The sequence below is a fragment of the Pistacia vera genome, unplaced genomic scaffold (assembly GCF_008641045.1).
Source record: "Pistacia vera cultivar Batoury unplaced genomic scaffold, PisVer_v2 Contig628, whole genome shotgun sequence".
NCBI lineage: Eukaryota > Viridiplantae > Streptophyta > Magnoliopsida > Sapindales > Anacardiaceae > Pistacia > Pistacia vera.
Window position 1 is genome coordinate 807,669 of NW_022196477.1, and position 16,662 is coordinate 824,330.

Consider the following 16,662-nt stretch of genomic DNA (forward strand, 5'->3'; position numbering starts at 1 on the left):
ATCAACGATCATGCCATATCCAATAAAGTATGATTTCTCCTTTCAGATACACCATGGTGTTGTGGTGTAAATAGAGGATGTAATTGTGATATAATCCCATTTTCTTTTAGGAAATCTCGAAATTCCGTACTTAAGTATTCACCTCCACGATCTGATCGTAGAATTTTAATACTCTTTCTAGTTTGTTTCTCTACTTCGTTCTTGAATTCTTTGAACTTTTCAAAAGATTCTGATTTGTATTTCATTAAATACAAATACTCATACCTTGAATAATCACCAGCAAAGGTAATGAAGTAGTGAAACCCTCCTTTGGCCATTTCATCAAATGGTCCAAATACATCTGTATGTATTAATTCCAACAATTCTTTGGCCCTTTCCCTTTTACTTTTAAAGGGTGACTTGGTCATTTTTCCTTGAAGACAAGATTCACAGGTGGGATAGGGTTCTGAACCCAATGAACTTAAAAGTCCACTTTCTCCTAACTGGATTACTCTTCTGTCTTCTATATGACCTAATCTATGATGCCAAAGTAATTTGGGATTAATTTCATTTCTAGTTCGTTTATTAGTAATGGAATTCATTATGCTATGCCCATTTAATTCCAGCACATACAAACCATTTGTATTGATAGCTTTGCCAACAAGTTTATTTCCAAAATAAACTAGGCATTCATTTCTATTGAACTGTACACTGTAACTATATTTACATAATACAGAAACAAAAATTATATTTCTAGTAGCTTTAGCAAAATACATGACATTGTACAAATACAAAAGGTGTCCTGATGGAAGTATCAAACTGCATGTTCCCATGGCTTCGGTTGAAACATTTGCTCTATTCGCCATTCTTAACATGACTTGATCTTTTGCCAGAGCAGAACTATTCTGCAGATCCTGCAAACAAACACAAATGTGTGAAGTCGCAGCTGAATCTAATATCCAAGATGAATTATTTGAACTAACATTTAATTCAAATTCAATGACATAGCATTGGGACATACCCGATCCAATCTTTTCAATGAGAAGAGCTTTAGTCTTCTTAAGACTTTCTAGATAGAGAGGACAATTCCTCTTCCAGTGCCCATTTTCTTTACACCAAAAGCATTGGCCCTTTTCTTTAGATTTATTGGCTTGAGGTACAACCTTTTTCATAAACCTCTTTCCCTTGGGTTTTGTTCCCAATTTCTTTTGGAATTTCATTGGCTTTTTCTTCTTTGTCTTACTGGAAGAAGCCATACTAATAACCTCTTGCCTTTTTCCTTTTCTTTCTTGATCATATAACTATTGAATCTCATTCAACAAATCTGAAAGTTTTCTCTCAATCCTATTGAGATGATAATTATTGATGAAAGGTGTGAAACTTGAAGGTAGAGATTGGAGAATTAAATCCACCTTAAGGGTGTCTGACATTTCAATTTTCAAGGCATGTAATTGCCCCAGAATATTAATCATTTTCATGACATGTTCTTCTGGTGACACACCCTCTTTCAACTTCATTCTGAATAAAGTTGAACTTAATTCATATTGCCTTATCCTTGAATTTTCACGATACAACTCTTGTAACGCGAGGTAAATTTTATTAGCACTTTTCATCTTTTCACACTTTCTCTGGAGCTCATCACTCATCGATGCCATCATATAAGAGCGAGCTTTAAGTTCATCTTCCTTCCATTTTTTATATTCATTATGCTCATCAGAAGGAGGAGGTTCAGGCATGGGCGTTTCTAAAACGTAGGCTGCATTTTCTGAATTTAATATTATTGTCAGTTTCCTTAGCCAATCATTGAAATTACTACGGCCAACTAACTTGTTGTTCTTATCCAGGATTTTCAACAATAGATTATTCATCTTTTACGATTTAATATTTTATGAGAGATGCTGTAAGGAAATTAAAAATTACGAGTGTTTTGTCACATATATCTTTTATTAAGCTAATCTAATTAGTTCTCACTAATTTAATTAGTTCTCACTATTTTATTCAAATCCTATACTTCCCTAGATGAAGATTCGGAAATTTTGCTAGATTAAAATTTCTAGTGGGGAATCAAATTGTTATCAAATTTAATAAACCTTACATAATATAAATCTTGGTCCATTAAATTCAATAAGTAGGAAACTATTTCCTTTTATATCACCATATAAGCTATGATTCATTTCATTGTCTCTAATTTTGGATACCTCACATAATAGAAATCTTGGTACCCTAGACTAGTTAAATCCGACCCATTATGCTTTCTTAAAATAGAATTCCTATTATACCCTCACATAATAGAAATCTTGGGTACAATGAAAATTTCTATCCAAGAACTAAGACAATCAATTCTATGTCATAAAATTAGCATCCCTCATATAATAGAAATCTTGGGATCTCTAATTCTATGGCAAAGAATTAATTGACTCATAATGGAAGGCTTAGACTTAATATTTTAATTAGAGAAGATTTAAAGATTAGGTTTTGTTTTAGGTTCATGTTTTAATATCTACCCTATACATATCCACCATATGTATCAACTAAATATAAAACATAAACCCCAAAGTACAAACCTAAAACTAAATGTCATGCCATAAAATTAAGTTTGAACACTTCATATAAATATTAAAACTTAACTATAAACAATGACATAATTAATATGCATAAATCACACAAGCATATTACATGCTTAAATACAACATCACATGTTATCAAACATAACAAATATGCATTATGTTAATATAAAACATATATATGCCATATATCAATTATATCTAATAAATTGCCCATTAATAATCATTAATTAAAAAAAATTATTAAACTTTAGGGGATAATGTAACACTTGCATTAAATAAACAATTATTCAACCAACATTTGGCAATGAAAAGTTGGTGGAGTAAATTTATGCTTATCTTATCACATGGCATATTAATATACATTAATGATTAATCCAATTAATCTTATCAAAGACATAATTTTTAATAATTAAATTGTGTATACACTACCTTTCAGGTTTTTGGTATAAGACAATTTTACCCTTAACTCTTTAAGGCAAATTATCTTAATGGCCATTAATGTCCATTAAATCACATATTTACAAATATATGTACATGACAAATTACGCCAAATAAGATCAAACAACCCTTTTGCAGCTAATTAAAAATATGCAATAATATCTCACATGACAAAATTCATCTCCATGCATCCATGAACATTTTAATCACTATTACAATTAATTTTTGAATTGTCTAAACAAGTATGCTAATTAATCACACATTAATTCACAAACTTGTCATGACCAAATTTCACATATCAAAATATGTGAACAACATCAATTTTCATCAAAATTGAAATATTAGCATCCATACAATGTCCTAAACACCAAGAATCATATTCTTCAAGTCGTAAATATGAACAAGCAGCATTTTAACCCAATCTCATTTGGTCAACTTCAATCAAACGCTAAAATTTCAATTAAATCTTGATGTTTGTGCCATAACCATCATGTTTTTCAAACAAAAGATCATAAGAACATAAATGCAATTAAAATTTTTAAAAAACTTAAGCCATGGCTGAATTTTGCTAGTTAACTAACATGATCAAAAAGAAATTTTTTATGGCATATAAAGGATACAATGTATGGATCAACAACTCTTACAAAGCAAGTTAACATATAACTTCACAAATCAAATTTGTAAAATTACAGAACATTATTCAACATATGAGCATAAACTTTTTGCAACTTTTAGACAAAAAGGTCAATGCTTGGCTCTAATACCATTTGAAAGATGGAATGCGTGAGAAATAATACATGTGATACTATAACATGTTATAGTTAGTTTGCAAAAAAAAATCAATCAAATTGACAAACAGTAAGTATAACTTGTTACCTTAAGTCCTTAGCAACCTTGAAGACTTTCAATTTCAAGAGAAATTAAACAAAGAGTATCCACACTAAGCTAAAAGAGAATTAGGCCAAGAGAGACATTTAGAGTTCTTAGAATTTTGATCTCTCCACTAAAATTGATATATCATTTTCTTTATATATATGTTGCCTTGTAAACAATTCAATAATTGTTTTGGACTCCTTAAACAACTCTATAATTTTTTGGAGTTGTTAAATAATCCAATTATTATGAAGTTTATTAAACTTCTTTATATAATAACATTGGATTAACATTTAATCACAATTAACATTTAACTCTTAAATTGTTTACCAAACATTTAACCCTTAAATTGTTTATAGTTTATAATTACAACCCATTGTTAAATTCAATTTATATAAAGAAATGATTAATTAAGAATTGGAATTCAATTTTATTCCAATTAGCATTTAACTCTAAAATTATTCATAATAACTAATATAACCCTCCATTGAATCTAATTCAATGATATATATAATAATTTTATTACCCATGGTAGGTGCTAGCCAACCTTGGATAATCAACTCTCTTTGGCTATTTCTCCATTCTCCTTAGTTTTTATGTGTGACCTCTTAGGTTCACTAGGCCTAGCCGTGGGCCCAATATCATAATCTATTCCATTGTTTCATCATAACTCTTATGATCTGAACTCCCACAAATTATGGTAGGCATCTAGCAATGCTCCATAACCCCTAAGTTACAGTGAAGATATACTTCAACGAAACCTTTTATAATCATACGCACTGTGTAATCAAATCCTTCCTTTGTCTAATCCCAATTAAGAATGGATTCATGGTATGTCAAAATCCTTTCTTATTTATATCAAATTGACAATTAATACATACGGAACGTGTCACCATGAAACAACCTTTCAGATAACATTTTATATCCCCAGCCAAAGATTTCCCTTTTCCAACCTATCTTGACATTTTTCTAGGACTTGATATCAATCTATACCAAGTCAGCAGATCTCATCTTGACTATCACTTGTCTCACACATAAACAACACATGACCAAATCGGCTATTAACACATACTGATTAGCCTCGTGTTTGTACACCATATGAACCTGTGCGTTTATGCAGAATTCAACCGTGATATCTTAGGTTTAAGGATTATATACACTAGTATGATCTTATGATGTGTCATTGACTACATTTTAAATGTCCATGTGATTAATCATAAATGGTCATATTCGATAAACAGTTCACTAACCGCTTATCCATGCTAATGCCCTAGTGATAACTTTTATATCACCCACACTATACCATCACTAATATTCAACGGAGGCAATCAGCATGCTACTATGTATATTATTGCCCAATTATTTACCTTGTAGGGAATACTTTTGATTTTGAACTTCTAAAGATTTGTATCATCCGGGCATTTACGTGTAATACATATATATAAATAAGCAATAACCACATGTGAATAAGAACACTTTCTTTTATTCATAAGATAAATGTATATAAATATACATTAACATAAATTACAAAACAATACCTTGGAATCGACGACACGATTGGTTCCTAGGCATACACTAACTGGACAATGACATGTTTTGCCACTGGGGAGAAAGTCTCAACATAATCAAGCCCTTCCGTTGAGTGAATCCTTTAGCGCCAACTGAGCTTTGTATCTCTTCATGGAGCCATCAGATTGATGTTTGTCTTATAGATCCACTTGCAGCCAATAGGTTTTTGATGAGATGGACATGGTACTAGGTCTTATGTGTGATTTAGAGCGAGACAAGATAGTTTGTCAGCCATGGCCTAACGACAATGTAAGTGAGAAACAGCCTTAGAATAACTTAGGTTCCTTTCTATAGATATCTGGATAATACATACCATGTGGGCAGGAGATAATCTATCATAAATGACATAGTTGGATGTTGGATAAGAATACCTGTGCATGTCTGTATGGTGACAATCATAATCAATAGCCAAATGGGGCCAGATCGTGCATCTTGAGCATCATGGAAGAGGATTTGAGCCCTGTTAGGAGTATGTTGTGTGGGTGTGGAATGTTGTAAGGAAAGAAGTTATTCTAGAAGACTGTAGACTCAAGAGCTATTGTTAAATTCTAGTGTTAGAAATAGCTAACAAATATTAGCTCTAAGATGGATTTGAGGAAGGTTCATCTTCTAGAAAAGGTGTCATCTGAGGTGAATAAGAACTGGAAACTGCATCTTGATAAGGAAACAGTCCTTATGAAATAAGACATCACAGAGACTGGAAATCTTTTTGTTGTTGGATCATAAATTCGGTACCTTTTCTGTAGCATATGGTAGCCCATGAAGATGCAGGAGGTAGCCTAGGCTTTGAATTTGTCATGTGACCCCAGAACTTTAGAATAACATAGGCATCCAAAACTCGAAGGTGACTGATATCCAGAGTTTTGCCAAAGAGTGGCTCATATGAGTTTTGCCACCTAGCACACGTGTTGGCAGCGATTGATTAAATAGGTAGTTTAGACCACTCATTCACCCACAAAATATATAGAGAGGTTGGCTTGGTGTTTTAGGGCACGGGCGACTTCTAGTAAATGTCTATGTTTGCACTCAACTACCCCACTTTATTAAGGAGTATATGTGTAAGAACTTTCATAAGGGATCCCAAGTGAGGAAAATAGGGAGAAACAGTTTTGGTTAAAAAAATCCCTAGCATTGTCAAATCAAACCTGTTGCACTGAGGTTTTGATTGGGTAGTGACCATCGAGAAGAAATTCTTAATGGGGTAACTATTTGATCCTTTGATTGCATTAAGATACCCCATCCTCGGAAAATCATCTATAATGGTGAGGAAAAACCTAGATCCATCATGATTTGGAGTATGATAAGACCCCCAAATATCAAGATGTATAAGGGCAAAAGGATGTGTGGTAGTGGATGTGTTATTGGGAAATGTGTTTCGAGTTTGTTTGGCGAGTGGACAAGTTGGACATTTGGGTTGAGGAATAAAGGCATTATGACCTAGTCTTTGATGCAAAATATATAATGTTTTATTAATGTTTGTATTAGAAAAGGAAAACTTATTGGTAATACAATCAGTCAAAACAGAAGAAAAAACATCGGGTTGTAATACCCAAGATGTCAAAGGTATGTTCCCAACTCAAAATAGTCCTTTAGATGTTAATTTTATGTTAAAAAGAATAAAATCTAAGTAAGGGCAAAATAGTCAATTCATTTAGAACGGTATGAATCAATTATCCATAAAAAGATATTAGGGGCAAAATAGTAATGTTACCTATAGATAAGCTTTACAAAAAGTCAAGGATGAGTAGGCTTAATTGTGTTTAATGGCATTAATTAAGTAATAATTATGTCTAGTGCCAAATGACTAAATTGCCCTTATATGAGAAATTAAGGAGTTATGAGTTAGATAATTAAAACAGTTGGGCCAATAAGGTAATTACATGTTATAAGGGTGATGAAAATGAAAATATAATAAATTTTATCCATAAATTTCGTTCAAGGGAGAAGAAGGAACCATTTTCTTCAACCTTTCACCATTTTCTCTCAAATTCCACCATAACTTCTCTAATCCAAGTTTTCTCTCTCTAGATATCAAAGAAGATTGGCCTAATTTTCTTCAAGAGATCAAGAACTATAGGGAAATTTCTTCAAACAGGTAAGGAAGAACCTCCCATGACTTTAGGGATTATGCTAGAATTTGTAGATTGTAATGAAACCTTAAATTAAGGCTTTAATGCATATAATTAGTTGATGGCAAGTGTAGTTGAACTCGTTAATGTTATTTATTGCCTTGAATTCATTATACATGAAGTTATTGCCATTTATGTTTTATGAGTTGTTATATTTAATTGAAGAAGATGAAGTATTGATGTTGATTGTGGCAAAACTTGTAGTATTGGAGGTTGATATGGCTATGAAAAATTCAGATTTGGTAAGTTTGGGGGTTATGTTAAACATGCTTTAGTATTTCGATCATAACTTGAGTTATAAAAATGAAATGAGTTGAGTTACAAAATTGAAATGAGATGATTCTTAAAGCTTTAGAAAGTTAAGACATAGCCCTATAACTTTTATGTTTAGGCCAAAAGCCAATTCGTTTGAGAAATTGATGGAAAATGGCCTGAAAAATAAACTTCTGGTTATTAAAGTTTAAGATTTAACATAATTAATTCTTATGATTATGAATTGATTATTAATGTCTTGTTGTAATTAAGCCATGTACTAATGTTTACCAATTAGTTAGATGATCTTTGACAGATATACATGGTCATGGATGTGAATGTATGATTAATGTTATGAAATGGCATGAAGATGTAATGTAATATATGTTTTAAGATGATGAATGTGAGCAAGAGGTAATGTAAATGGATTGATAATCCATAGATGAATCAAAGGTATTAAGCTAAAAAAAAAAACATGTATTTACATGCCATAAGATGTCAGAGATACAGATAGATAGGATGGAAAACGCGTAAGCATATCCTTGTATATCGGTTGAGGAAAGATGAATATATGCTTTAAATGCTAAATAACACATAAGCATGCCTCTCGATGATATGAGCTTTAGATGAATTTGAGGCTAGATGATATGAAGTGCTTAAGACGCTAAGAAAAGTCTGATCGGCTAGAAGTTGGATGATTCATATGCATTTAGTTGCATTACATGAGTTATGATCTTATTTACATTATGAGATGATTTGTACTCATGTTAGATGATATTTAGATGTTATGTCATGACATGTAATATGTGTTCACTATGTTTACATACTTGCTTGTATGTGTACACTTGATATTTTATATGGCCATGGGATAAACTGATGAAAAGTATATGAATTAGTAAGAAAAGGGAAGCATACCTAGATGTAAAAGATAAGTGGTGTGTTAATAAATATGTTTAAATGAAGGCAAGATAGCATGTTTATAATAAAATGGATCATTCCTTACTGAGCGATTAATGCTCAGCCTTTCATGGTTGAATGTTTTATAGGTAATCCAAAAGTGAATGATGCTGGAGACAGCAAGACTATACGTGAGGGGAGATAATTTATCGTCATCCTGATGTTTTATCTTGATGTAAATAATGTAAATGATAAATGTTTTTTGAAACACCTTTTTGAAGCTTCCACCATATGAATGAAAATGGCATTAATATGTTTTGATTGATTGATGCCCAAATGAATTTAAGTTTTTATTTTTATTTTTGAAGGTACAGATTTTGATCCTGTGGTACATCTTATATTAATGTTTCGGACATTATTATTATTTTCACAAGTTTTCTAAATACAACTCGTTCTCCAGACATGAATTCTCTAGGCTCTCATTGAGGGATATTTAGAGGATACCTGACTAGAGAGGGGTTTTACATGGGTGCCCAGTAGTAAAGACCGTTATTTACTCTAAGCCCATCAATGTCCCAATCGAAGGGTCTTGAAATTCACATTTATCAGGAAAAAGATCGTAAAAGACAGTTATTATCTTGACAGATTTTAGACACTGAGATGAGATTTAAATGAAAATGTAACACCCCCCTCCAGCCAAGTACCCTTTTATGTATCCCACGATGAGAATTTAGAGAATTCACACCTGAAAGGTTGTGTAATTTGAAGTATAAATCCTATTTACAAACATATCTTATATGAAAATAAATAAAATTTCACATCTCATTTCCCATGCTTTCATAATCAACTTGTTGAATTATTACAATATATGAAGAATATGGTTTAAAGAAAACAACTATATCAATTGTTTATCAGCAGAAACAAATCTAAAATATTTCCCATCATTTATAAACAAAACATATTCATTATTTCATAAAACTTAGAATATAGATATCAAACTATATACATTAATTCCAAAACAACATCCTTTATATAACATTATAAGTTTAATTTAAAACAAAAGTTAACATGCATGCCCCCAAGCTTCCTTGACTGCTGCTCGCCATTACCGCTTTAACCATTACTTGCAAAACATGGAAACTAGGGAAATGAGTGCTAATCACTCAGTAAAGGTATAGATCATTTAACCCTATGTAACATTCTTAAACTTGGAAAACATCTTATTTACTTGTACATGAACCAAACATTAATAACATAAAATAACATATATGTAATATAACATAGCATATTCAACTCGTATCATAATGCATAACATAATTCATGTAATGCTTTCTTTTAATGTTCATGAATGATCATGCATGTATAAATATATTTTTCTTTGAAAACTCTTTATTGTCTACCGATCGGACTAAGCTGAGGCATGGATTACAGAATCTTTGGCCAATGAGCTAACCTTAACTTATAACACAGTCCCCATGGTCATGCACGCTATAGACTGTTCATTTCTTTTTGTCTAGACATGTGCATGAGTGAGCTCAGGTTCCTTATACATGACAACAGCTTCCATAAAACTTAAGAATAATTTGGTTCACAAAAATGCATGTCTATGTACCTTAAAAGCATTTTGCTCAACCTTGGGATCAAGTCCCCCTTTTTTTTTTATCATTAATATGTTTGACATGCTCTATTCTTTAAAAAAACATACACTTTCATATATGAACATATCATTTCATCATGACCATTCGTGGATGCATAACAAATTCATAGAAACATATCATACTTAGGCTTGTTTAAAAGTAAACAAGCTCATAATTAGGTAATACGTAACATATTACACATAACCTCCATGGTCAATCATTACATCAAATATATATGTTCATACAATCATTAAATAATTACCAAGATCACTCATTCCAACATTTTTCACAACCCTTTAAGCATTATTTCCATACTTGGAATCAATCATAGATTATTAGGCTAAAAAATTAAATTAAGAAATTGGAAGCACTTTTCAGGTAGTCATGCTGCACAAGCTATATTCAAGAAGACATATCTCGAGTTATACACATTAGATTGATATGATCTTGGTCTTTTTTTAAAGCTTAAATAAAGGGCTACAACTTTTATTTTTAGGCCTCAACTCAGTTCGATAAGTAAGAGGTTCAGAATCATTCAGAAGACCATGGCTATGGCCATATCACCCATGGTTTCATGCCTTTTTAAGGCTTTTTCATACCTATTTACCTCCACTTACTCCCTAACCTTTCCTAACCATACACACCTATGAAAACATGTCAAATGATCAATAATAACCTCCCTTGCAATATGTTAAATGCTCATTACACAACCATTTCCATTAATTGCCATCAAACTTCAATTTTCTACAATTCACATATAAATCCATCAATTGGAAATTATAGCATCAAACCAAGCTCAATTTCTTTTGTTGACAAAAATTAAGGTTCCCTAATACTAAACCTAGAAACCTAATTCTTATTTCATATTAAAGGGAGGTTTCTCTTACCTTGTGTGAAGAAATCACACTCTTTTGCAAATTTCCTCCTTATCTCCAAGTGACTCTTTATCCTAACATAATTCATGAGAAATTTAATAACTTGAAATACATAATAGTCATATAAGATAAGGAGTTCAAATTTACCTCCAAATATTCTTAATAAGGGAAGAAATACAAAACACTTGAAGGATTTCAACTAGAAAGCTTGAAGTTTCAATGGCGGAAGTAAAATCTATGATGAAGTGTTGAAGAAGATGATGGAATAATGGAGATATGTTGAAGAAGATGATGGAAAATGATAGAAAAATGGGTTGCCTGACTTATACAAGCTAAATTCAAGATTATTTTTTAGCAAAAGTCATTCATTTGTCTTTTGCATTTAATGACTTATAACATCATTTCTCTTTTTGCCCTTACTACTTTCTTTTAACTACTCCTCAATCCTTCATCATCTTTATCTTGTCAAGCCAACAGAATATCATCATCCTTTTACCACTTTACACCTAAGGCATGTGCATGGTAATTAACTTAGCACACACAAGTGAAAAGACTATTTTACCCTTAGATGTACCAGTGGGGTTTACAAAAAAGCTAGGACAAATAGCAAACTCTTTAAGACTAATGATTTGGTAAGTTGGACAATTCCTATGTGTTTATGGCATGATGATGGAAATATTTTGGGTTGCAAATGATGTGGTCACTAGCACCTGAATCAATTATCCAGACATCATCTTTAATTCAATTAGAACATAAAGATGTACCTGCATATGATGCCATTGGAGCCTATGGAGCATTGTTCAGCATTTGCAGAAGGTAGGTATATTGTTCTGGGGTGATTTGTGGGGTAAAAACCGAATCTCCGGATGAAACACTAGAAACTTGATAAACAAAAGATTTTCCATTTCTATCTTTGGTTGGATGGCCATGCAATTTCCAACAATTATCCTATGTGTGGTTCCACTGTTTGCAATAATCACAATAATATTTGTTGCCTTGATTGGATTGCCCAAGCCCATTTTGCCAATTAGTTTGCCTAGGCCCAATTTGCCAATTTGACCCATTGCTGACTGTTGGACCATTAGTTGAGACTTGGCCCATGTTATAAAAGAGAGAGCAAATTTGAGCTGTTAGATGAAGGGTTTCCATCTGGGCCGTTGATGAGTTCATATAAATTAAAGCCTTTTTCATTTTTCAACCCTCGTCGCCCTTTGAGTTCATTTGTAAAAGAGCTGGGAGAGAGAGAGAGAGAGAGAGAGTTTGACAATTTTGTGCCGACGAAGGCCACGACCTCTCCTTGCCGAGGGGCATCCACAAGAAGCTGCCGCTGGCTCTCGTCTTAGACGGTAAGCTAGAAGATGCAACACAAGGACAGTGGTGCTGTGGCGACAAAGATTTGTGTCTGAAAGGGGACAAATCCTTCATTTAAGCCGAGAAGGAAGCGACTGAGGCAATCTCGGTCTCGGATATTCTGATATTGCTAGAGTATCTCTGGCAGTGCATCAAATTTTTCTTTGACAACATCTAGGGCATTCCATGCCATCGAGACTTTGATGTAATATGTGGTTACGGACATGTTGGCTTGCTTTATTTAGGCAATATTGTGTCGGAAGGTGAAAGTTTGGGCAAGATCCAACTTGCCGTACATCTTTTTTATATGTGCCCATGTTTTAGTTACGATATTCATCAGTGGTAATTTGACTACTACTTCTGGTGATAAGCAATTATCGATCCATAAATAAACAAGCATATTGAATCTACTCCATTGTAGGAGGAGATTGGGTTCTGTGGGTATGGGAATGGTGCCATCGATGAAGCCCTCTTTGTCTTTGGTGATAAGGGCTCGACAGAAATCTTTAACCCATGTGGCATAGTTTTTTGATCCGATTAAGATCACCTTGATAAGGTTGACTTCTAGGCCATTGGACGCTAGCGTATACAAAACGTCGCCTAGTTTAGGAGATGGCTGGCGGTTGGTATCATGTGGAATGTGAAAGGTTGTTGTGTTAGGCAGGGTTCATGACTCGTTTGGGCATTTTAACCCTTGGGATAACTACAAGGAATTGATCTACCAACGCAGCGAAAAAATAAAAATTAAAGGATAGATCAATTGCCCTTTTTGCCAAGATCCGGGTATCGATTATATAGTTCACATGTTAAAACAAAATTCTGTACAAAACAAAATCAATCCATTCGAGGATTAGAAATCTTACGCATGTTTGGAGGCTCTTTCAAGTGTCTCTGAATTTATTTCACTACCTATTCAATATAGATCGCACGAACAGTGATACACACGAAGATAATCCGAAGAACCAAAGGCCAGTTTGCTAGAATGACAAACTCTATTCCAATAAGGAATAGCCATGGGCTCCAACCCTAATCGACCCTTGCAACCAAACACCCTTTAATTGGTATTTTTAAATTTTAATTAATTATTAATATAATTAAAATCAATATTAACATTTAATTAATAATAATAATCCATTTAAATATATGCGCACATATATTTAAATATAATCTCATTAATTTTAATTTTAATATTAAAATTAAATACAGGCATCAACCTTAACAAACTTAACTACACTGTGAGATTACCAAAATACCCTTTCATCTTAAAAGACAAAAATACTCCTTTCACAAACTAATTCTTAAATTATCTTCTAAGTGCGTAACCTGTAGTCTTCTTATCATATCAGTAGTAACTGGTATCATGATTAACACCAATTAATCTTCTCACTACACACATATCAAGATTGGCCCTAGCAAGGCATCATGGCCACCCGATAGATTCGGATTCAGCGAAATAGCTACCTATCAACGATATGGTTACCGTGCAATCAAATCCTTTCATCATACATTATCTCATCAAGGCCGAGGTACAAAAATAGTGTCAACCTCAGTTATTCTCAATATCTATGTATTTAGCTACTAGACCAATAACCAGATAAATAAATTAGATTGAGCAACAATTTAACCCACTATGGCTACAAATTTGGTGTCATTGCCATTTACAGAATTGCACAGTGAGATAGCTTCTCTCATACCCAGGAGTGATGAATCATTTATTGATCTACCATAGTCTTGATACACTCCTCGATGTAGCCAATCACTACCGTATTGATAGCTCTGAATAGAACTATGTTGGGCTAGTGTCAAAGTACTACACCAATCAGTGCACAAGGTGCTTCGGTGATCTCAAGTCTAAGGATCACATGCATAGCCATTAGATGATTTATTCCATAGACACTAGGGTTACCATTCATATGGAATCCTTTGGTAGGGTCTGTCTAGTGAACTTGCCTCCAGCAAGTACCCATTCGTTGCACCAGGTTGTCGGCAAACAACTTTGACAAGTGAGATCAGTCACTATCTTTCAATAGGGTCGTTCAACACTATGATAGCCTTACCGTATTATCTATGTCCTTGGTTAGAATTAGGGCTACAGACATTTCTAGAATGGCCACCATATGTGATCATAGGGTTCTTACTATCAATATTTGAAACACTTGATACCCTTGTCACGGTTCCACCATCCTAAGGACATATATCAATACATACAGATATGATTTACATAATATAGAATAAAATGTCTTTTATTGGTTAATAAACATTATTACAAAGAGTTAATTCTACAATAATTGATTGACTCTAGGACATCTACTCTAACAATAACCCAAAAAGGTAAACGAGTAGGAGAATGGATTTGGCCCTGGTTGGGTTGATGGAAATGAGCCAGATTCCATTTGTAGGATTGTACATGTTTATGTTGGTGGATTTGGGCTTATTGATGTTGTTGGGTTTGGGCCTATTGGCGTTGCTGTGTTTGGGCCTGTTGTATTTGGGTTGGCTATGGTATTGAAGGCCTGGTTTTTTGGTTCTTGAGTGTTTGACATTTTGTTTAAGAAGAGATAAAAGATACTAACCAAGTTTCTGTTTGAAAAAAAAAAAAAAAAATCAGGATAGAATGAAGAGATTTCTAATCGAGCTTCTGTTTGTATTTACAGGGACAGAATGAAGAGGTTAGCTAAGTGGAAGCTTATTCAATTGACCTACTCTGATACCATGTCAGAGATTGAAGAAAATAAAGACAAAATAAAGAAGACAAGAGTATAGAATGTCTGCCATAGAATGCCAAGAGAAGATAAAGAATTAAGAAGCAATGTTTTATATTGTATTTGTCTATCTTCATATGCTTTGTGCCCTTTTAGACAGTGTAATGTGACAATAAAAGGAAAATGTAGCAATTTGCCATGATTTCTCAATTACATGAAATCTAGGCATAATGAAAATTATATGGAATGAAATCCTGGCAATAATGAAAATTATATGGAAAGAATATTATGCATTAAAAACAAATATTCCATTCCTACTCAACAAAGCTCATGGAGGAAATTTAACTTATATGCCTTCCCAAGTTTCATTGAGAATATAACCTTGAAAAGGTTTTTGATTTTTTTGGGTTTAAAAATCTGATGTGACACACTTAAGCGTAGTTGAAGCAGCAAAAAGGGTTATGGTGAAAAGATTTACGCGTGGGGGTTAAAGGATATATAAAAGAAGTTGATTTAAAATTTGATAGGCAAAAACATTCCTCTTAGTTTCTCTTTCCACAACACTATTCAAACACCTTCATCTCTCTCACTTTTTCTTCCAATTTTCTGCCATTTCTCAATTTCTTTACTCTTACATTTTTGTCATTCCTTGCCATTCCTGGTTAAGTTACAATGGCTAAGATCATATTTTTTTTTTTTATAATAAAACCAATTTGGGATGCTATGCAACGAGCATAGTTGTTTCTGCATTCATGCCAATTGCCATGAGGATCAACTGATGGTGGAGCTAAGTTGACCTGAATCTGATTAATAGAAAGGAAAAAGAACTCAGATAGATTCATCTGGGTGCTCAGGTCTCACCATTTTTAAGGCAGCTTATAGGCATTACAAGCCATGAAATTTCATGCTTCAAATCACCCACCATCCATGTGCCAATTGTGAGAACAAAGTAGCAGTTAATCTTTGCTCAAGACAATAACTTTTATGAATTTGAGCATCTAAAGAAAGTTGTTTATGTCTAAATTTGGAACTACGTACAACAAGAAACTAAAATCTTTAGGAACCTTTGCAAATGGATGACTTTTGGGAAGAACATAAAGGAAATGTTTTTCATTTTGTTGCATCGTATAGATGTAGGATTAACTTGCCATGTTCATAAGTTGCATTTAGAAGAAAAAGTGGAGTCTTAACAATCGCAATCAAGTGCTGAGGAAAAATACACTATAATAAGAGGAAATATGTTGTCCATGCGCAGACAGCCCCGAGCCCACCCCAACACCCACCTCCCCCCCCCCCAAAAAAAAAAAAAAAGAAAAAAATTCCACTCTCTTCTATGAAGTCTAGAGCACCCATTTGTGTGTGTTTTTTAACAGCTACTGGTGGAAATAATTTTA